At 43.5% G+C, this 21,032-nt stretch overlaps 1 protein-coding gene and 1 long non-coding RNA gene across 4 annotated transcripts in view; one reads left to right on the forward strand and one right to left on the reverse strand.

Moving 5' to 3' along the window:
• The window catches only part of STRBP (spermatid perinuclear RNA binding protein), an 83,819-nt gene that overhangs the window by 9,577 nt on the left and 53,210 nt on the right, over positions 1-21,032 (forward strand). The gene's annotated exons all lie outside the window — the stretch shown is intronic.
• Positions 13,870-21,032, reverse strand: part of LOC137148754 (uncharacterized) — a 73,225-nt gene continuing 66,062 nt past the window's right edge. Inside the window, exon 3 of the long non-coding RNA XR_010918575.1 lies at positions 13,870-13,985. This is a non-coding gene — a long non-coding RNA (uncharacterized lncRNA). The remainder of the gene's footprint in view (positions 13,986-21,032) is intronic.

A 21,032-nucleotide genomic window follows, 5' to 3' on the forward strand; every position in this document is an offset into this window, starting at 1 on the left:
TGGACCACGGGGTGCTATTGACGCCCAGAGTTTGGGGTCCAGACATAGAGTGAGAGTCGTACCAGCAGCTCCTCTCTCTTAAATTGAAGAAGCTCCGGTCAAATGCCTGTGTGGTTTGCAGCTGTAGCTGGGAAAGAGTGGATCTCGAACAGGAAGGTCCCTGGCCATTTTGGGATCATAAACTTAAATTTCTGCTGAAGCCATTTTGTGAAGAGACTGAGATTTAATGAATCTGGGTTTAAGTTTTGTGTCTGCTTTCCTCTTTCTCTCCCAGTCCTTTTCTCTAATAGCAGTTCTTAATCAACAGAATGAAAAGCAAAACAAACACACACAAAATCCAACAATCCCCCAACTTTGATGCAGTATGCCTTTTTTTTTTTTTTTTTTTTCCCAGCAGCATGCATCTTTCTTTTGGCTTGTACCCTTTGATGCAGCTAGGAGAACCTGAATAAGCAGCTCCCACGTGATGTCTTGATTTGAAGTGTAGATAATTGAACTTAAAAATGGCGGGGAGGAGGGGGGTTTTGCTCTTCAGTTGGACTGTCCAGGTGTCTGATCAGATAGCGGCTTAGCTTGTTTCTCAAAGTTGGTTCAGCGGATGGCTTTCAAGTGGCTTAGGTGTGTCTCGGTGTATAGGTGTGATGCAACTTGACTCCCAGCATTACTTCTATGTGACAACCAATGACAACAGTTTATGGTACTCTGCTAGTCTAGGTAGCAGTACTTTGTGACGTCCAGGCTAGGTTATAGCCATTTCTTCTAAAGTCAGAAATAAAGACAGACACTGTGTAGGTGTCCCCATCTCCCAGTCCAGGTGGAAAGGCAGACCCTGATCTGGGTACAAAGGAAAGAAGCCTTACACAAAGTCTTACTCCTGTGGGAATGCTCTTGTGCTTCAGCTATAGGACAAGGGATGGGGAGACCTGAGTTCCAGGCTCTGCGACTGACTTGCTACATGACTTAATTTTTCCAAGCCTCATTTTGCCCCTGTAAAATGAAAGGAAATGGGCCTTAGGCTAAAATTAGCAATAATTGTGCTCAGACAAGTATGGTGATGAACACCCTAGAAAAAATGGTAAACCAAATAAATACAATGGTTTAGTCTCCTGAGGGCTATAATACTTGGTCAGGTGCTGGGTGATGTGTAATTGCTGCTGATATACATGAGGTCGGTCCCTTATGGCCTCGAACTCTGACTCTAAATACAAGAAAGCCAAGGCAGTTAGCTTCCGTACCTTTTGGGATGGGGATCAAGTCGGTTGTTGCCAAAAACATGGCTTCATAAAGTAGCTTGGAGTGCTTTTGAATTCAGGTCTGCGTACACGGCCGCATCTTTAGCAGATAGGTGGGTTGCTGAGGAGGGAACACAGTTGCCGAAATCAGCATAAGGAAAGAATCGTGACTTCCACCCTGAAGGCAAGTCAGAGTCCTCCTGTAACTAGGATATTTTAAATTTAGTTCAGTTTTTAGCTAGAATAGAATTCTGGGAAAACTTGGTGCTGCTATTTGTTGCTCCATAAATACATTTGTTACCGCTCCATATTGGCAGCCGCCAAAATACGTTGCAACACCTGAATATGGCACTAGCTCTTTATTCCTGTTAGAGCTCCTGTCACCTCCTCGAACACTTTCAAAACTCTCTACATAGGAATAACGTGGCTAGCAGTGATGGTTTCACTGTAGCACCTTTTTCCTTATATACCCATTTTATGAAATGACCAATAATAATTGTACTTGGTGCTTCCATTTGCAGATCTCAAAGCAATTTACAAAGAGGAGAAAGTATCCTTGAATCTGTTTTAAGATGGGAAGCTGAGGCACATCATGAGTCACTCATGAAGAAAGCCAGAAAAATAAAATGTTACGCTGTTTCATGGCTCTCCCCTCCCCATTTGTTCTTTATCATCAGTTATACCGGCACGGATAGAGAATTGTCACTTTTTATGTTGGTTTGGTTCCTGCAGCCTGTTTCCTCACCTGAAGCATGGTTCTTTGGGAGCTCAGTCATTTCCCTCTGTTAACCAGTCTGCATTCCAGGGGATGAGGTTGTGCGGTGGGGATTAATCATCACAAGCAAATGAAGTCTTAACCGAACTCTGCCGTTACAGAGATGGTCTTTAGTAACAAGTAAGTAAAAGGAAGCAAAATTCAGATCTGTTTTTAAACAAAGCTGTTTACAAAGTGCAGCTCTGATAGCGTGGTCTCTGGTAGCTTTGATATCCGATTGTGATTGACATCATAGATTAGATGTGCTCGATAATATGTTGCTGGAATTCTGGGATTGCTCTGCAGTTTGGAACTTTCCCAAAGTCACTGTCCATAGCGGTATATTTTGCTAGGTTGTTTTGTTTTGTTTTGTTTGTTTTTTTTAAGAACACTGAAGAACTTGAAACTGGGACTTAACTTTTTGCCTCTTTCAAAAAAACAAGCGAACACACTGATTTTATTTAACTTTTTACGGTAGGCTAGGAATCTGGACTTCATGTCAAGTTTCAGCATGAAACAAATTAAAACAGCAGAGTAACAAAACTCTCTGACAAATGGGGCTTATAACAAACCACTGATGGGACCATAACTATTACAGTGCACGGCTGGACTAGATTCCTAAAAAGGGAAACGCTGGGCTTATACTCCATGCTGCAGTTTAAACTGTCTGGTTCAAACACTAGCCACTGCACACGTACAATAACTTATACTACTCGATATGGATTCTGTGTTAATGTTATAGGGGCTCCACATTATAAACTGATCTGCTGCTTCTGTACAGCTGTGCTGTAACGTGCCGCGCCACCCTTCCCCTCCCAGTCCCTGTTGAGATGCTTCAGCTTTTTAGGAGTGTGTCATCCGCAATGTCGTGTCAGCATTCCACCTCCAGTGAGAAGCTGCAATGGCACCATATGATAAAACAGTCCATAACGCTGCTCACTCCTCAACAGTACTTCAGCTCGGTCGTCCTTTGTGAACGGTGCATCCATAGAACCTTTGCCCCAGTCTGGAGGCAAAACACAAAGATCTTGGTGTCTTTAATCCTCTGCTATAAAAGTTAGAAAGAGAGTCCACATCAAGCTTGCCTATTCAGTGGTTTCAGTTGCTTTGACTTGTACTTCAGGTAAAGGGGGGATGAAGGTACCTGTGGGGAGAACACATAGGGGTATAGGCCAGGAGACTTCATGCAGTTAGCAGGAGCACCTGCCTGCCTTTCAGCAGATGGTGATACCTTCATTCAACAACACAAATGAGCTGGCAGCTTCTAGTGAGTTGGCAATTATTCATTTGTATGTTGTTTGCTGAGCGATCAAGATGCACAATGACTTTCTGCTGAGAACTGCTCTGTCTGCCTTGAAGTGGCAACTGCAGGTGCTTTGCTGAATGGAGTGGAAGGTCACCTTAGCTTTGTGGTAACTTGCATATTGTTGTTGTTCATCATCATGTTTATGACAGTAGTGCCTAAGGACCAACTAAGAATGGAGAGTCCCATTGTGCCAGGCACTGCACGAACACAGAGTCGCAGATGGTCCCTGTCCCGACGAGCTTACAGTTTAAATAGACAAAAGAGACACAAGGTAGGGGAAGGGGTATAACACGGGTAGAGTGAACTATGTGATGAAAGCAAACCGGTTAGTTCCAGCTTTTTTTTTTATTTTTTTTTGTGGCCTTAGTTGGGAGGCGGATCAGCTAAATGGGAAGGGGACGATGGGGGACAGGAGGGTAAGAGAGACAGGTGTAGAGTGAGTCTGAGGTTGAGACACTGAGGGAAGAGAGGGTTGGAGCAAACAGCCTGTTGGCACAGGGCAGAGAAAGTCCACTCAAAACTGTAGAAAGTTCTCTGGATGTCCAGAGGTCCCTGTCTTGGCTGCTTCTGCTCCTTACAGCTGACAGTTTCTCCTTGCAGTTTTTCTCCAAGGAAAAAATGCACATGGAACTCCATGGTGCCGTTATCGGTCACTTTTCACAGAGCAGATGCTCTCTAGTAATTGTGGTAACGGGCCGTTTGATAGTAGATATCAACCAGCTCCTTCCTTTTATTTTTAAATATAATGGTTGATCTTAAATATATCACACCCACGTTAGAGTATGGCTCTCAAACTGGAAGAGTTCAGAGTTCCTCTATATCTGAATTGAACACCAGTGATTTAAAATACAATAGTTCGCTTCATTGCTAGCTTTAGCAGGTGCTCTTAAACTCAAAGGTGTCTCATCTTCATCCCTGGCACCTCCCTCCCCTCCCCCCCCCTCCCCTCCCCAAAATGCAAAGCACAGTAGCGAGAATCATGCCTAGTGTACATAAGTGATTGAATTTTAGGCTGAGTGCAGAGGAGTTCTGGGATTTGACATGTTCTCTCTCTCCTTTTCTGTTTCCATTTGTGCTTCTGTCATGTTCAGAATGTTTGGAATAACACCTGGGTTAAGGATAGATGTCTGTGTGGGTGTGTGCAGCCTTTGTGTTAGGAGATTGGAATAGTAATTGAAGAACATGCCAAAAATTAAAAATCATGTTTCCTTCTCAGTTTTGAATCTTGAGACTGATCAGGAATCTGGGGCCTTTTATTATATGAGGCCTATGTTGAATTCACATAAAGAAACGTTTAAATTGAAGAGAATAGCAGGAGCAATTAAGGTCACTTTCTTCAGTCTCTTTTGCACAATAACGACCTTTCTAAATTCACCATGGGGTTGTAGGAGCTCACTTTTGCCCACTGCTGCATAGGGAATGGGAGGAAGAGCAGGAAAAACTCCAGCAGGGTTGGTTGGTATGGCTCTCCGGGTTGCGCTCCTGCACTGCATTGCTTTGAGTCTGCAGCAGCATGAAACTGTCAAGGATTTTCCTTGTCAGCCTGTCACTGCAGCGGGTGAGTACTGCAGCACAGGAACGCGGCTTGCAGATACCTGCTCCAGCACACAGGCAGAAAGATGGGGCAGCTAAGGTAACAGGCACAAAGGAGAAAGGGGTAGCGGAAAGTGCTAATGGCTCTTTGAACACTGAGCATGTGCCTTGCTCTGTACAAGAGACAAAATGAGACGTTCCCGCCCTCAAGAGCGCACAGTCCAAGAGTCAAGCATGGAGGAGAAGGGATGTGCTGGGAAGCCCAGCAGAAGGCATAATGTTGTGTTAAATATGTATTTATCTGTCTTCACTTCTGGGGGGCATCACAGGAGGGGAGGGGAGAGTGGCGGCTCAGTGAGCTGGGTTGAGGTTCCATGCCTAGGGAGCAGCCTAGAAAAACTAGGCAATTTGGCTTCTTGGGACCGTGGGGGGAATTAGTCATTATTTGTATTGCAATAGCTCCCGCAGGTCTCAGCTAAAACAAAAGTGCGTTGTGCCAGGTGTTGTACAGATGCATGATGATGAGGGCTGTCCCTGCCCTGAGGAGTTGACAGTCTAAACAGGCAGTCTGCAGCAGGGGGATGTAAGAAGTTTGTGTGAGGGGAGTGGAATATTCCCTCAGTCCTCTTCCCTTACTTGTGTTGCCATAGTGCCTGGTCATGGACCAGGACCTCGTGCACTTGGTGCTGTACAAAAACAGAACAAATGGGCCGTCTCTGCCTCAAAGAATTTACCTCACCACCTGAATGTGTGCGTGTCTTCCTCTTCCTGCTCTTAAAAAGGAAAGAAATTAAGGAGCTGGTCACAGAGGCTTCTCTGAACCAGCCTGATGAGGGAGCTGAGTGCTATCCCCGTCCTAGAGACGCTGGACTGATGGTGTCTGACTTTGCAGCAGTCTGTATGAAGTGGTTGGGTCTCAGTCCAGTGTGGAGTTAGCAGGTGTCCACTTTGGACTCCCTCCCTGCCACTGGTGCTATCTGGCTCCCGTCTCGGGAATCCCAAGATTAAATTGACTGTGGAGACTGAACTCCACAAAACTGGTGTAGTGCAAGCAGCTGGTTGAAGCCTGAAGCAGAGAAGATGAAGGCGATGCTGGTAATTGGTGGGGGTATGAATTGGGGCAGAGGAAGAGGGACAGTGGGAAGAGATGGCAGAATCTACATCTGCCCTCAACATAGCCTCCCCTACCCCACCGTTTAGTAAAGGTGCAGGTTGGGGTCCCCATCTGCCTTTAGATGGCCAACTAGCGGCTGTAGTCAGCAGTTTCCATTGAGAAGTACGATCCTGCCATTCCCGGCCTGTCCCCAGCGCCCCATGCCACACAAGGCAACATAAACATTGGGTAACAGCGAACATGGGTGTCTGCTAACGTCGCAGTGCTTCATTCCAGGAACTGGATCTTGTGTGGGTAACAGCTGAGCCAGTTTTGCTGAGAACATTGGGATCTGCCAGGAGAAGTCACACCCTCAAGTGTAGCTCAGGTTAAGAAGGGTGCTCGTAAAGTTAGTGCTAGTGATTTCACGCTTTCACAGGGGAATGAGTTCAGCACTGTTTGGGGTGAGAGGGGCGTTCTGGAGCTGACACACTGGTTTAGCAGGCACTATGCTTAGTTTGCACTATGCTGTGTTTGCACTATTTGAAGAGGAGACAGCGATGGCTCTTTCCTGCCCATCTTCCTGTGCTGCTGCAGGGTCAGACCAGAAGACGTTGGAAATTGGTTTTAAATGGCTTGATGCTATTAAATATTAAATGGCTTTAAGCAGTTTTATTGCAAAAGAGAGGCTAGTTTGATTAAAATAATGTCCGCTCTGACTTCAGACATCTTGTTTTGTACAATAAAATAGTAACTGTTGGCTTTTTTCTAGGATCAGACTCTAGACTCTTACATCATTTATCACGGCAAGCTCCTCGCCCTAAACCACAGTGATGATGCTTGTTCTGCAAGGGGCTCATGTCACACTTCTGGGCAACTGCATCTGTGTCCTACCCCTCCATGGTCCCACAAGGGCGCCCATTCTTGGCTCCCGACTCCTCAGCCAGCACCTCACTGCCTACACCACTGAGGTGCATGCATTTTATGATTGGAAAACATCCTTATTTCGGTTGGCGGCCAGCTACAATTTTCCGTTGTATAGTTGATGTCGTAGTTCTGTAATTGCAGCTTTCTGAGTTTGAAAAACAATCACAAATTTTGAGAAATGACCTTATTGTTTTGCCAGTCTAGAGGCAGGCAACTATCCGACTCCTGTCACTCTTCTTGGTTATGTCTTACATGCTGAGTTTTCAGTGCTTTAAGTTGAGCCAGTTTAAGCTGTCAAACTGTGATTTCTGTGATAGGAACAAATATCTACTGGAGACTGGCCTGAATGCGTCAAATTCATTCACTTGGGATTTCACCTAAGTTGGGTCTCCTGAGGGAAGGGTAATACATCCAGCTAGTCCTTGTGTGCTATTTCAGGGAGAAACTTGCTGTCTCTTAATTCAGCTCATCATGTCTCATCATGTCATCATGTCTCATCAACTCACTTTGAGAAATACTTTCTTCTAAAGCATTTTGGATGCACTTTGATTTGACTCTCAGGTGATCACAGTATCTTTGATTCTGGAACCCCATCCTTTGGGTGACTTCCAAGTGGTTCGGTTTTATCATATGCATCATTTTGAACGGTGGATCAGAAGGAAAGGACACAGCTACACGGGTACCATGGTGGTGGGAATTAAATGCAAGCTGGAATAGAATGAAAACCCAGTTTCTGACTTCTCAACCGTTTTCCATGGCAAGCACTTGGTGAAGGGATGCATTGTCCCCATTGTTAGTGACATGAACTCACTTTAGGTTTTACAAGCAAGGTCAGGTCTCCCATTTATCAAATCTGTGTTTGTATGAGTCGCCTCCTTTTCTCATTTGTTATTGGTCAGATTTAACACCTGTTAAAACCTAGGCAATTTAACAAGGGCAGCTCCTTTAATTGTTCTTTCAGCTTTTAGCAATTTTCCTCTCTAAGAAGTTTGGCAGGCACCGCGCAGCTCTGTTATAGTCTAGAAACTGTATCATTGCAAATCAGATTTTCATGGGCTGAGATTAAGCTTAAACATTTGATTGCATTCTTTCAGTGGGTCCTGTCTCGAAACACATGGTGCAGAACTGCAGTTCACTTTGCTGTAGCTGCTTCTGCTCCGGCTCTGTGCTGCTTAGAGCACATTGAAATGCAGGACCCATAATAGTCCGTGCAGTGCTGTGAAGTCACAACTTGTCAGGAGTCCTTGCACATGGTCTTGGCAGAGTCTGTCATCGTGTAATGCTAGTGGGTTTAATGAAGAAAGTGTATTTACTCCATTTAGACATAGAGAAGGTTACCGGAAGCATTCTGTTGGCTTTGCTGCATCTAGTTCAGTTCCTCTGGGACTTTCTCCAGATGGGCTCTTGGCATTTGGTGGAGTCTTGAGGATTCTCCAGCTATTTGCGACTTGGCACCCTGTAACTCTCAAGGCATCTATATTGCCAGCAGTGTCCTCCCACCCTATAGACTGTCACCATAGCTTCTTACTCATCCGAAAGGGATTATTGGATACCCAAGGTGCTCCCTTTCCCCGGACAGGGTAGACTGCCTCTGAAAATCCTGGGTAGGCAGTGACAGTGTAATCAGGGCTTTTGTTTATCTGCCTTGTGCCAGATTGCATGCTTCTCTCTGTGGCTTGTGGTTTGGAACTTCCCAACAGCACCCACTACTTGCTGTAGCAGAGGATAAACATTGTAGATCCTGTTTAAACGGTCATTATTGGTTTCTTTGAGGCGGTGGAGGGGAGTTCAGGCATTATTGGGTGACCTTTTATAGCCTGTGTTATGCAGCAGGTCAGACTAGACGGTCATAACATCCCTTCAAACCTTAAAAATGTATGGATCTAGGGTAGTGTGGTGCATTTAAAACAAAACAGACATAATCTGGGTGCCATCCCTCACTGTAGCAATTTTAAGATAGGACAAGTTTTGGGTTTATACCTATACATAAGCGTCACTATTGGACTTCACTTTAAATAGAAATCTTTATTCTGTTGCTTTATGGAGACGGTATTATAAATAAGTCTTACTCTTGAAAAAATTAGGATTGAAACGGTTATTTCTTTTAGCTGCTTTTCAAATAATGAAGACTTTACTTGTCTGATTAGGCATCTGAATGTCATTCCGAAACAGCGCTAGTACTGCTTTGCTGATTTCTTCTGGAAAAAGATGCAATGGTTGAAAGCTTCCATCTGCTGAAAAGCAGTTTCCTTACGACGCCTCAACTTTGTATGCACTTCATCAGATCACAAAACAAAACAAAATTTGCAAATTACAGTAGAAACAAAATATTAAAGGTGAATTAAAATGCTTCTAAAATATACAAAATGGTCAAAAATCTTAAGTTGCTAACCGCATAAGGACCTGATTCTGTGACCTCACAGCACTGGTGCGGTGCTCATCACTGATAATAGTGACCCCCTCCCCATCATAGGAAGGATTTGCTGGGTTGGGATTTAAATGTGCAGCCTTAATTACAGAGAGACATATTTAAAAAAGAAATAAACTGAAAAGCTTGTAAATTAAATGGCAGAATTGGGGCAGGGCGCCTCCCTCTGCCTTGGGTGTTTGTAGAGTCAGCAGTTACGGCAGGAGAAACCCAGAATCTTGCTTTCGGACCCTGGGTGTAAGAAAGGAAATGATTTTTAAATCATTAGGCATTGTGTTTCTTAGTGATGCTTGTTTCCCACGTCACTAGTTACTGACTTACGTTCGCATAGAGATTTTACTGTTTCATTTGCAAAGTATTTCCTTGGAACAGGAAGAGCGTCTTAAACCCCGGGCTCCTGAGCGGGATGCCCAGGCCAGGTGCCTGAGTAATTTGCCCTGGGGAGAGTGGTGCTCACATGGCATCATCCTGCTCACTCTACCCCTGGCTTTGCAAAGTGGCTTGGCTCCCCTGTTTTTCAGCCGCATTCTAGCTGTGTTTGGTCCTGTGCTTCCTGAGGTCAAATCTGGAGTGTGGTCCTGCCTGCTAACAGTGAGGTATATGGTGTGTTGTGTCCCAGGACAAGGCTTTCAAAAACAGATGCTTAACATTAAGCTCCTAAATCCATATTTCAGCACCTGCCTGATTCTCAAAAGTGCCGCATGTCCAACCATTCTCTTTCAGGTCTGAAAACAAGATTCGCACCCAGAACTCAACCCAGTGGAGTTCAGTTGTTGGGCTGCTACTTTGACTCATGTGAGCCTACGACTAATTCTGAGCATGGATTCATTTGAGAGTTTGTGTGGCTGTCCTGGTGGTATGTGTGAGCGAGCATGGGTCAGTGGCTAGTGCTTTCACAAGAGTGAGAGTCAATGGAAAACCACTTGTCTTAAAAGAAAAAAAGGGGGGGGGGAGGCATATAAAGTAGAGTCTGTTCCAAACTGAACTGGAAAAGCCTAGTTAATGTACTGAAAGGTTGGACTAGGGAAGGATCGTGCCCCAGATTTTAAGAGTGTGGGATTAGCACTAAGGAGTAATTGGCTTTGTTCCCAGCTTTACCTCTGACTCACTGAGCAACCTTGGGCAAGTTACTTAACTCTATTTTTTCCTCTGTGTAATGGAGGGATTACATTTAGTTTGTAAAGTCACTGAGATCCTTTGATGTGAATTGTCAGAGTGGGGGAATTTCCCAGGTCACCTGACTATCTAAAATGGGTGGTTTCCCCTCTTAGTAAAAGCCTCAGTCAACCTTTTATTGTGCACAGATTTCATTCTGAAGCAGTGCTGCTTCAGAACACACACCCTTCTCCACAAAAGAGCGTGTTTGTGGTGTTGTGGCATCATGGTTAGATGCATTATTTTGGATGCTGTGCAGAGCGTGTACATCTATAAAGCAACATTCAATCAGCCATGTGTGCACTTGGAATAAAGTATCAGAGCTGAGCTGTACATTTCTTGCCATGTAGTGAATGCTAGTTAATGCTGCAAGTTACACTGAAAATGTAAGTGATTTGACAGGCAGTGGATGTTGGGTACCTCCTGCCCCTCCCTCCAACATTCAATCTGGAAAAGACATTCTCCCACTGCATGGTGAGAGCACTGGGTAATACTGTCTCTTTACCAGCAGATGGAGAAGTAGCTTTCCAGCTTCTCTCATCAGTGTGTAACCTCTGTCGTTCTGTGGGATGTTTTATTCAATTTATTGTTCATCAGTGTTAAAAATACTATTCTACCCTAGACTGTAAGCCTGGGAGGAATGCCAATTGCTTCCACAGATTGACTGACTGTTTGTGTCACCTGCCTACTTTGCTAGGCATCTGGTGGCAAGCTTTTCTGGAATCTTTGACCCCATCATTGTGGTTTTACATTACTCTCCATCAGTAGAGATAGAAACTCCCCAACAACGGCTCTTGGAAATTAACCAGGCTTTGTGGATTAGTTTAGCTGTGTAGTGAGTGCTAGCAGGAGAGATGTTCAGCTCTTGCTATGGACAAAATGTAATGATGCATCTTTCCCTTCCCCATAAAGTTCCTCAGATTTCTATTCCTCCACTTGCCTTAGCCTCAGATGGAGATTCCAAGAAAGGAAACCCAGCCAGCCTTTAGGCTTAGTTCTCAGCACACAGATACCTGGAATTACTGCATCTTGCCTTAAGCCATATGTTACGTGGTGTGATCTTAGTCGTTTTGCAGGCTAATACGACATGATATGGCTAGAATTACAGCAGACATACAGCAGGACACAACCCTCCATCTCCTAATTTGCGGCCTTTAGAAAATGTTAAAACAGTAACAGTCTGAGTGCCTGTAAAACGCATTATTCCAAATTCACTGGTACGCTTGGATGCATTGGAATGTGAAAGTTCCTGGTATCCTGCAGGTCCTCTCCTTTCAGGGACTATAATTTATCTGAGAACTTCTCTGTCTGGACCAAAGTGATCCAGGTGTCTTAGTATATCCCAAATGGATTTTTTTTTCTCTAGAGATGACAATGTCCCATATTCAAGCTCATACTCTGATGATAAAAGTTAAATGTTTTTGTTAACTGTTTAAAGGGACAATGCCAGATGATAAAGCCTAATTCCTTGCCTTGGTTAAAAGAAATAACATGGATCAATGGAACATTCATGCTGTTCCTTTCCTTTTTTTGCATTTCACTCCGTTGAGTGAGACTAGTCAGTTTCACTTTCTGGTTCCTATGCATTAATACTAGTGCTGCCATGTTTGGTTAAAAATGCTTGAGAGAAAAGCTCCAAACTAAAAGCTGTCCATCGACTTATTTTTTTAACGGTAATAATTAAAAATTGTAAAAATCTTATCCTAACCTTTCACTTCTCGGTCTTTCATTTCCTTTAGTGTATTCTCTCAGTATAAATCCACCAAGAAATAACTTGAGAGAAAAATATTGTTCCATTGGGTGTTGAATGTCCCGCTGCCTATTTTTAGACCTGCAGATGAATGCAGGGCTCAACAGATATCGCTGTGGGAAAGCCCAATGCCTAGATTTACCATAGTGCTGTGAAGATGACAAGGAAGGTATCTAGAAAGGCTAAAGTGCAGTGAAAGTTGGTGTCCTTTCATACCACAAAGCAGTGTGCTATGCTGTGCCCATGACGGGGGACAGGAAACAATAGCAAATGTTGTTCCTAGGATGTGTTAATGTTTTCTAAATCTCTGCAGGTGCATTGTTGCTCATTAACACATGAGTTTCTGTTTTCGTAATTGATCTTATTTTAGTGTTGATGGAAGGGGCTAGACTGACAGCACTGGGGAAATGGCATCTTACCACAGAACAAAGGACAGCTCAGTCAGTAAAGCATGAGTGTCCCCTGTGCGATCTTGCAGGTGTGCCCTGAACAAACCACTTCTGGGGGGGCAGGTTGTTCAGTGTGTATGTCTCAATCGGTTCTTGCCCCCTCTACTTAGACGGCCAATAGTGGTGATGGATTTGTGACCTGGGTATTGGCTCATATCGGCTGCTTGAACAGATGGTACCAACTTTAAGTCCCCAACTGGAGTTGACTGAAATTTCTGATGTGGAGGTAAAATGCTCCATATCGTGTTGCCAACCTTTAAAACACAAAAGGATGCTATCAACCTCAAAAATAGCTTCTTTTATTTAAAAAGAATGAGTTGGTGGTTTCAGGTTTTGCACCCGCTCTCTGAGTCGTCCTGCCACTGTTTTGTGGCTTTACAGTCAGACCTTCTTATTTAAAAAAAAAAAAAGAAGAAGAAAAAGTTTCTCTATCCTGTGTTGCTGTAGGTGAGCCTTCTGTTACCAGGAGAGATGGGGCAACTGATTAGACAAACGGTGTTGCCAAGTGCCCAGAGTAAACCAATTTTGAGATTTTTTTTTAGAAATCCAATCTTTAATAATAACCTCAAATTTTATGTATAACAATAGTAGGTTAAAAAACATTGAGTATTTTCTTGTGAATTGATGGTGTTCTTTTAATTTGTTGCTGAGAGTATTTTTTAACAATACTGTTTGTGCACATTGCATATGTAACACACACCATTCCATTGTTATGGGGGAGTGTATAACAGCTTGCTAGTGTGCACCTGTGTTCCCAGAGATGGGCATAATCTTGCTAACCTCCATAACGGCATTAATGAAAAGACCGAAAAAAGCAAATTTGTGTTGAATATATGGGCCAGGATGACACAACAGGGATGAGATCCTCCCTTGTGAGGGGTTTAAGGGACTGTACAGTAGTGTGTGCAGTTTAGAGGGAGTCAAAACAGGGAAGATGTCTCCAGTAACCTGAGACGATATAAAGGCCAAGTGGCAGATTGACAGTGATGGAAAGTGCAAAAACAAGAGGCCGTGGTTTGAAATCCAAGAGGAAAATAATCAGATTGGAAATAATTTTTCTTGAGTGCAAGGGCAATTCAGCAATAAAAAGATCTGCCAAGGGAGATGTGGAGTGAGTGATTAGTGAAAACGAGCTAGTATCACAAACCATGGAAATCTGTATGTTTAAAAAAAATTAAAAGTACACAGAAAGTTTTTTTTTTTTCTCAGCTGCTTTTATACTCTGTAAAAATGGCTTTGTTGGGTCCATTGTTCCTCTCCCGGGAAGTTCCTTATAGAATTGATTTGATTTCTGAGCATAACGATGTTCTCTCTGCTTTGCAACCTCAGCCTGTAAGCGTCACCATCAGGAACAGAACCTATAAAAGAAGCTTGGTTAACAGTTTGACTTCTTTTCCCATCACTCTGCTGGGCTAATGAGACGGAGAGGTAATGGCTCACTTTTGTCGCTTCAGATGTGAGTGTCAGCACACCCAGGGGTTAGGTCTGTTGCAATAAGAAGATGTAGTCCATTTAATATATTTTTAAACTATTGCCAAGGGCACTCAGAAAACTGGAAAGGTAGGCACTCTTTTATTGGAGCTTGTAAACATCCAAATCTCTTTTTGTTCTGATTCTAACCCCACTTTAACATGTTTTTCTTAGTTACAAGTGCTAACGACACCTCTGATGATTTTTTAGAGGCTAATGTGGTTTGACTGACCATTCCTCAGCTCTGTGTCCTGCAGTGTTGGCAAGCTGTAGCTCTTCACTTTCACAGAGGACATCATTGCTGCTCTTCAAATGAAAATACCCAAATAAATCAAACGTTTGTTGGGTTAGTTCACATGTATGAAACACAAACGATAGTGTAATGATATATTGGAATCAGAAAAGGTACAGAAACGGGCAACTAAAATGATTAGGGGTATTGAAAAGCTTCCTTATAAGGCAAGATTAATAAGACTGGGACTTTTCAGCTTGCAAAAGAGACAACTGAGGGGGGGATATGATAGAGGTCTATAAAATCAGGACTGGTGTGGAGAAAGTAAATAAGGAAGTGTTATTTACTCCTCCTCCAACACAAAAACTATGGGCAGCAAATGAAATTAATAGGCAGCAGGTTTAAACGAACCAAAGGAAGTATTTCTTCACACAACACACAGTCAACCTGTGGAACTCCTTGCCAGAGGATGTTGTGAAGGCCAAGACTATAACGCAGTTCAAAAAAGAACTAGATAAGTTCATGGAGGAAAGGTCCATCAATGGCTATTAGCCAGGATAGGCAGGGATTGCTGTTTGCCAGAGGCTAGGAATGACAGACGGGATGGAGCACTTGACGATTACCTGTTTTATTCATTCCCTCTGAAGCACCTGGCATTGGCCACTGTCAGAAGACAGGAGACTGAGCTAGATGGACCATTGGTCTGATCCAGTATGGCTGTTCTGGTGTTCTTATGTACTGAGAACAAAACTTAATGCGGAGTTGGGGGATACTTCCACTGAAGCGTCTGGATAGTATGCTGGACTAGATTGGTTCCTGGGCTGGCCCAGCTTCATAATTCTGATGTTCCTATAGTACAATCTTGAATGTCCCAGCCATTGTCACAGACTAACTGTCTTGGAGCCCTGGGGTGTTGGAAAATGCTGTATTTTTAGAAACAGTGGTATGTAAATTAACACCTCTTTTTTCTGTGAATGGTTTATTAGAACCAGTTTCATGTCAGCCTGTTAGAAGAGGTGTGTTAATTAAACTACAGGTGTACTTCTAATAGGAAACTTATTTTTTCCTGTGTCTTTTGAGAGCCATCACTAAGTTTGGAAGATGCCTCACAATGTAAGGAGTTAGAACCACTCAAACCTGCTTTGTAGTTCACCAACAGCCTTGCTCTTTGCTGTTGGTTTCAGAGCAGTGATCTTGGGCAACAACATGCATTTGCCAATAGGCAACATTCTGCTCCTCCTGTCTCCCGAGACTGTTCAGGTGCAGCACTGTGGAGGAAGGGTGTTGGAAATACAGGAGATTTTCAGCTTCTGCTGCTGGCCTGAGTCAGTAGCTTCAGCAGTGCGTACTATTCCGTTTCAGATACTTCAGCCACAGTGATATCTGTCAAGGCTCTGAGCTCTAAATGTGCCGGGAAAGAGTCAAAAATAAGACGAGGCAGAACATTGGTAGTGGCGAGAAATGGAGTGAAGAAGACAAAATTGGATTTGGGAGGGGTAAGGAAAGGGGCGTAGACATAGTTTATGTAAAGAGATGGAAAATAAAGGATGGAGAATACAGTGAAGTGGGAGAAGAGTGGAAGGTAATTTTGAAATAGAATGCAGTGCCCTACTCTCCTGTTGTTGCATTTACACTCACTTGGCCAACTGACATTTTTAGTGGATGGTTTACAGTTCGAAGGATTGTAGTATGTTGTTTCCTTGGGCAGCTGTCTCTGGTAAGTATTTTGATAAATGAAATGTGCTACACATATCAGTGTGTCTTCATTGACTGGTGCTTGTAGCCGGCATGGCTTTCTCCCTAACTTTTAGAGGACTGTTCTAATTTCAGTGGAATATCAGTCTCAGCCGTATTAGAAATAGACTTATCCCTGCTGGATGGCCTTAAAGATCTCTCTTTGGAAATGTTGCAGTGATGTTATTTCAAACAGCAGCCTATCAGATTCAGGCTGTGAAAATGCCTCTTTCCAGGATTGGCACACATCCTTGAATATAGATGTATAAAAGGGAAGAGTTCGTGCCTTTATATCAACACCTCTTCCAATTTAAAAAGGGGTCCGGAAGCCTGGCTTCATAGCTTCTTTTTGTTTTGTTTTGTTTTTTGGGTTCTTTTGGAAGAATGCTGGCCAGGCTTTTCAAAAGGATTCATGATTTTGAGTGCCTAACTTGCCACCTAAAGAGGGGTTCTGGCTTTAAGGAAGTGCCTAGCCACTTGCCCTCTGAACATCAGGCCCCTCTGAGGTCTTGGGCGTCCAAAACTTCTAGTCACTTCTGAAAATCCTGTCTGTCTTTTTGCAGCAGTTCTTGGTATACTTTGTTTTGGAATATCATGGACCCAGTTAATCTGCTCCTTAGAGTCTGTTGATGTGGGTCAGGCTCTGCTAAGAGGTGTAGATCACAAAGCAAATTCCCATCAAAGCTGTCTGGACATACATTTCATCCTAGCAAATGGAATTTCAACACTCTCCTCTAAACATTACACACTAGATAGAACTCCTTTGATGTCCCTTCGCATCCAGTAAGAGTCTGAGACTCGTGTCTCTGTAGCATTGATCGCAGGACTTGCTGGTGCAGAGATTCAGTTTTCCCACTGAGCTGGAGTTCAATTTCTTGGCAGAGTATGCTGGAGATATTCTACAATGCAGGGGAAGGCTAAAGTACATCTTGAAGTTGTTAGAGGGGAGCCAAATGAATTGTATTTAATGGTTACAATTACAGGTGGTTTATCTAGCTCCCATTTGACAAGACCTGTCTGTCTAGATTCCTACGCTGGGATCTGTCAGAATCCAGCCCTCCTTGCCTTTGGCGTGACGATGTGTTTGATGGGTTGTAAAATGAGCTACAAAACCAAACATTCTCCCTGGACTTTCTGCTACAGCCAGTGCAAGTGTGGCCGCAAAAGGTTTAGTCTGAGATTTCCCAAACTGCTTAAGAGATTTGGGCACCACTTCCCATTAAAACCAATGGGACCTGGACATCCGGGTTCCCTAGGTCACTTTGCAAATCACAGCCTCAATTACTAAATTTCTCAGTCTTTGAAGTATTTCAGGGTTTTGTTTCTTTTTTTAGAAAGGGAAAAAAGCAAAGGTCTCAGCCAGGCTCCGCTGCAACCCAGCCAGCAGACAGGGTGAGGAGATGGTGCCCCACATGCTTGTGGGATCTCAGGTTGATTATAGTCCTGCTGGTTGGTTGCACCATTGTTTTAGTCTCTTGGGTCCTTTATTTTTAAGCAGCTTGCTGTAGTGGTGGCAGCCTCATCAGGAAGGCCGAAGAGACCAGTGCTGAACGCAGTGATTGCGTTGTCCGCAGGGCTGGATTAAGGCAGAATTTGCTGAGGGCCCTATCTCCTGGAGTCATGGGGTGATGTCCATCTGAGTGTTCATCATTCAACTGCTTTTCTCTCCCTCTTGGTTGCAGAAATGTGATGTGAGCCTAACCACTGCCGCAGCTGTTAGAGCTGGGGAGAAGCTCCAAAGCTGCCACCACCACACCAGATTGCATGGCTCACCTTCTGTTGAGGGTGGTGGAGAGACTCCCCTCACAGAATCCTCTCTGTTCCTGCCTAGACTCAGCCTGCCTGGAGTCTGGGGATGGCAGACTCTCCTCCCCTGACAAAGTGCAACTCTGGGAGAAGGGCAGTGATAGATCACTTCTGCTGCTCTTGTCCGTGCTGCGATGCCACACTGAGGCTCATTTATTTATACAAGTCAAAATGAAATATATTAAAAAGCACCTCTCCCAGGTTATAACCTAGCCCTGTTAACAGTTGCTAAGAACATAGTGTGTACTTCGCAGGGTTTCCCTGCTGACGAGGCTGTAAATGAGATTTTAGCCATACGGTTTTTCTCTCATGTAACTGAATTAATGAATGTAGGGGATTAATAGTGCTGTTTGGTGGTAAACTGGAGCAGGCTAAATGACATCATGTTCACGTAGCACTTTCCAACCTCGAACGCACTCTGCACACGTTCAGCTGACCCCATTGGCATTATCGTTTTTCTTCCATGTGTGGAAACAGCTGTAGAGACTTTGTCTAGACTGGAGAAGTTTACCATGCCACCCCTCTAGCATGCTAGTGAAACACACAGGAGTTCACACGTGTGCTTAGAGGCCTTTAGGCAGTAGCAATTTCAGAATAAATTTATATCTTTGGAAGACCACTTAATCCTCCTCCCCCATGTCTTCATCCTGGATTTTACTATCCCCTGCTGTCTGTTATTCCTCAGATTCCCCCAGGAGCCAATTCAGCAGAATTCCTTACAGTACATTCCATCGTGTTGAGTCTAGTCTCATTTTAAATGTCCCCAGCGATGGGACATCTTCCTCTCAAGCATTGTTCCACAGCCAAAGTCCTCCCTGAGGTAAGTCACAATAGTCATGTCCTTAATTCTTTGTGCTACCTCGATTCCTCTACTTCCTTAATCTTCACTTTAAATCCATGGGCTCTTGTTATCCTGTTCTTTCCATCCCTTGAGCTGTATTTAGCTGAGCTCTTACCCTGAGCTTTTTAATTTTTTCCTCAAATCATCCATCCAGCTCACTGAAAATTTGTGTTTCTCTTCTTCACTGAACTCCCTTCAGCTTGTTGGTCTCTTTCTGGGCTTCAGGCAAACAGACCTATACTGCTGCTAGGTTAATAATACTTAGCTCACATATGGTGCTTAGGAGGGCACTGTTCTCTCCTTACTATGCGATGTGACGTTTTGGACTGTGTGTGTACTCAGAAACAGAAGTGGCTGTTTTACCATATCACATTGCAAACTCACAATATTGTGTACACACGTAGCGACTTTTATTTGAGCTTTGTACATAGAGGTGAGTAAATATTGTTGCCATTTTATACGTAGGGGAATGGAGACATGAATTGACTTGTCCATGGTTACACATACAGCTGGCGATAGAACCCAGTCCTTCTTAGTCTCAGGCCTTTGCTGCAGCCACCACATGCAGCTGCCATCTCCAGTTTTGCCACTGTCTCCTCCTAGGTCTTCTCTGGGCATGACTGCTTTCTGGGTTTCTTCCTCTATTAGGTACCTCCTCAGATTATTTCCCTGGATAAATCAGTGCGTTTTCCTGTGATGAACAAACTTTCTCTTATTTCTAACCTCGCAAACTCCCTTTGTGTTTTTCTCTCCTCGTTGTTACCTCTCGGTTTAGTAATGGCATGAATGCGCTTTGTATCCCTCACACTTTCACATCATCCAGAGCGATGACAATAATTTGGCAACACGGATGTGTGTGTAGAATTTCCCTAATCCTTGTATGTAGAGTCTGAATTTAGCTCTTCTGTCCCTTTTGTAAGTTGCATCTAAATCCAGTTATCTGTGCTTTAGTTCACACTGTCAGAGTTCTAACCCTGGTCTCCTTCAGGGCCATGCAGATAACAGTTGCATGAACAGTTCCATAATTCATCCCTACATTTTAACAGGCCTCTTTGTTAACCTGAAACATAAAGTCTTGTTTGCCCTGCGCCAAAAACACAAGGAATTTATGATGCACATGTTACTTTTGCCAGTCGTAGAGTCAACAATACCTACAGGACTGAGGGCATACAAGTAAGAGGCTCTGCAAGACTATTTGTGTTCCGTGTTCCCAACCAGAAGGCTGCACAAGGCTTAAACAAGCTTTTAATATCCTAGTGTTCTTAGCAAGATGTTCTTTGATAAAATCGCTAATTAAACAGGAGGGAAGCAGCTGCCTGTACTAGTATTCAGTTGCCACATTGGAGCAGATACACAACTGGGTCCAATGGCAGATGTGTACTAGGAATGAAGAACGTAGGACTCTTTGTACAGTTTTTGCAGAGTCTTGTAGCCTGCTTCAGGTTCTTTGACAAATGGCCACAGAGTTCTTTACTTCCCTTTTAATCTCATCCCTTTGTTTAAAAAATGCACAAAACCATTGAGGCAGTGAGACTGACATTCTAGAAAATGCAGTTAAGTGAAGGCTCATTAATGTTTAAACCGGTTGAAAGGCAAAGATGTGCAAAGTAACCAGTGTGGATTTGCAATATTAACAATGCCAACTTCTTGAAATATTGTCTGCAGGGACAGCAGGGAAGTAATTTGGAGGTGAAACAGTTGCTTAGATTTCTGTTTCTCAAGTCAAGTGGTGGCTTGAAAAGATGATAAACCGTGGTCTCGTAATTCAAACTTTTTCACATATGCAAATGTACATTGGGAGCAGCACAGAACTGAGATCCCAAATTTGTGGCTTACATTTATTTTACATTTTTTTTACATTTACATTTTATTATTCATAGTGCTAGCAAGAGTCTGTACAGCGGGCATGCTGTTTGCTGCTTTCCTGTTGCACCTCATTGACTTCTGGTGCCCTTATTGCTAATGGCTGGAGCAGCCAGTGCCGCAGACTGTTTGGTAGGGGAGCAGTTCAGCTTGCAAGCTCTTCAGTTAAATATATTCCCCTTTGTCTCCTTTTCAGGGGACCATAACTTTAAGCTATTAGGTTTTGTGTACAGACCAAGTTTATTTGTATGTTACAGTTGGGGCGTCTTCGCAGTCTTTCCCATCCCCTCGAGGATTGGATTTTTTTTTTCTTTTTGGGCTGTTTTATGTCTCGCTCTACAACTGAAAGGTTTGATCTGCATTTATTTTCAATGCAGTAGGTCAGTTGGAATGATTAAAGTGAGACCTACAGCATGGGACAAGCGGTAAAGTTAATTAAAAGAGTTTATTTTGATGCCG

This window comes from Emydura macquarii, unplaced genomic scaffold, assembly GCF_026122565.2.
Source record: "Emydura macquarii macquarii isolate MOO-44397 ecotype Brisbane River unplaced genomic scaffold, CSIRO-AGI_Emac_v2 contig_691, whole genome shotgun sequence".
NCBI lineage: Eukaryota > Metazoa > Chordata > Testudines > Chelidae > Emydura > Emydura macquarii.